This window comes from Poecilia reticulata, linkage group LG21 (assembly GCF_000633615.1).
Source record: "Poecilia reticulata strain Guanapo linkage group LG21, Guppy_female_1.0+MT, whole genome shotgun sequence".
In the NCBI taxonomy this organism is placed as follows: domain Eukaryota; kingdom Metazoa; phylum Chordata; class Actinopteri; order Cyprinodontiformes; family Poeciliidae; genus Poecilia; species Poecilia reticulata.
This window is the reverse complement of record NC_024351.1, coordinates 1,313,247-1,315,377: the sequence shown is the minus strand read 5'-3', so window position 1 is coordinate 1,315,377 and position 2,131 is coordinate 1,313,247. Positions and strand designations below refer to the sequence as shown.

Sequence of the window (2,131 nt, the reverse complement as noted above, 5' to 3'; positions counted from 1 at the left end):
AAACACACACACACACACACAGAAACACACACACACAGAAACACACACACACACACACACAGTTCTCAGATAACTCTCTGAAAGCAGCTCATCAGAATCCGACCAGAACCTGGGTCCAGATTCTGTTTAATGGCAGAAAAGCAGCAACACGGTCCTGTGCTCGACTACATCTCCCACAATGCCTTTCAGCTCTGAGCCACCAAAGGAAGCCAGGCCAGCTTTCTGACCCAAACGGTTCTGGCTCTGGACCGGAACCGGGTCTGCAGGGGGAGCGTGGGTTGGGTCATGTGACCGCTCCGGAACAGAACCGAATGAACCCGACGACCTTCAGGCTGCAGCTCCATCTGTTGCCATGGCAACCCCATCCTCAGCTGGGGAACCAGCGACCCGGCAGAGTGGAGCCGGATCATCAGGAACCAGAACCCGGTTCTGACCGCCGGTCCGGTTCTAGAGCTGGGCTAACGAGGCGTTCAGGGTGAGAAATAAAAATCAGAAAATGGAGCTTTTCAGTGATTTCTGTTAAAATCCGTTTAAATTTGATCAGTTTCTGATCTGAGGAAACGGATTTAAAAATAATTCACTTGAAACATTTATTTTACATTTACGTGAGAAATAAAACGTCGGATAATTTGCTTAAGCTAGTAGCGGTGCTAGCTCTTAGCTTTAGCTAACTTTGAAAGCGTTCTTGGCTCCAGCGTTTCTAGCTTTACTCTGAATGTTCCTGTAAGTGAAACCAGCCGGGTCATTTATCAGAACTTTTAGTCGCTGATTTTAAGCCCAATTTGTTAAAAGTTCTAGTTCTGTGCTGCTCTGATGGCGGTCTGGGTCCATTGGAGGCGGTTCTGATAAACATGTTTGACTAACTTCTGCTTGGCGCCTGATGATGGACTCCACGCCGGGGTCCGTTGGGTCCCCTCCTCTGGGCCAGAACCGGAGGCCTGAGGACGGCCTGGGCCGGGGCGGACCTCCGGCGCCGTCCGGTCCGGACTCTGGTCCTCTGAGGTAGTTAGCGGTCGGCTGGAACGGCTCGGCGCTGATCCCAGATCATCGAGTCCGTCTTCAAAACAAAACCAGAGTTCACTCCAAGCTGGCGGCTAAGCTCGGTCCAGAAGGATCCCGTCCAGCGCCGGAGGTTCCTCTGAGTCAGCTGACCTTACCGTTCCCTCCAGCAGGGGGCGCCGCCCGGCCTCACAGCGACTCGTCAGCGGCGACCTCCGGCCCTTTTTCCTGCTAGTCGGGTAACAAAAGGAAGAATTAGAGACGGAAACGAGACGCTTCACATCTACACTCATCTGCTGCAGCAGCAGGGAGCATTCAGCCCGGCAGCGCATGCATGTGTTGATGCACACGACGCGCTAGCAGGACGCGCTAGCAGGACGCGCTACGACAGCAGGGAGCGGACAGGTGAGCAGCCATAGAGCTAGACTGGATAGATCGACGCTCAGGTGAGTCATGCAAAGAAGCAGCAGCACATGCAGGGTTAGCAGTGGTGGGCACGCGTCCGCTAATGCGCTAATAGCGGTGCTAACTATTACCTTAGCGTTTTAGCGAACTTTGAAAACATGTAGCAAACTTAGCTTCGACTTTACTACAGTATTATTACGAATTCTCTTTATACGAATTTCTTGTATTCTACGACTTTATTCACGTCACGACTTTTTTATATTACGACTTTTTTGTGAATTGTGACTTTATTCTCGTTTCTCAGAAATAAATTTTCTTAATTTGTCATTTTCTCGTAATATTGCGACTTTCTTATATTACAAATGTTTTTCTTTATTGTCAGGATATTGTTGTAATATTATATCACCATGAATTTATTTTTAATATTACAATTTATTCTCATCGTATTGCGACTTTATTGCATTATTAAAATCTTTTTATTACTTTGTCGTAAATTCCAACTTTATTCTTGGATCATTACGAATTCAGTCAACAAATACTTACAATGAAGTTTAATAAAAAGCAAACAAAGCGCATCACAGAATCGACGTGTAAATGAATCGATGCTGCGGTGTGCGGCGTCCTGAACACGGCGTGGCTAATGTTGGGCTTAGCGCAGCTAGCTTGCGGTTAGCGGTCCCACCATGTTGGGCTTAGCGCAGCTAGCTTGCGGTTAGCGGTCCCACCA

The 2,131-nt window shown here is 48.4% G+C and overlaps 1 long non-coding RNA gene across 2 annotated transcripts in view; it reads right to left on the bottom strand.

Annotated features, from left to right (window-relative positions):
- Positions 1-72: 72 nt before the first annotated feature.
- LOC108165781 (uncharacterized) overlaps positions 73-2,131 on the bottom strand; it is a 3,187-nt gene continuing 1,128 nt past the window's right edge. The window contains exon 2 of one of the 2 annotated variants that reach the window (XR_001776123.1): positions 73-1,227. This is a non-coding gene — a long non-coding RNA (uncharacterized LOC108165781). Of the gene's footprint in view, positions 1,231-2,131 lie in introns of both variants that reach the window. The other variant, XR_001776122.1, reaches the window with a different exon arrangement.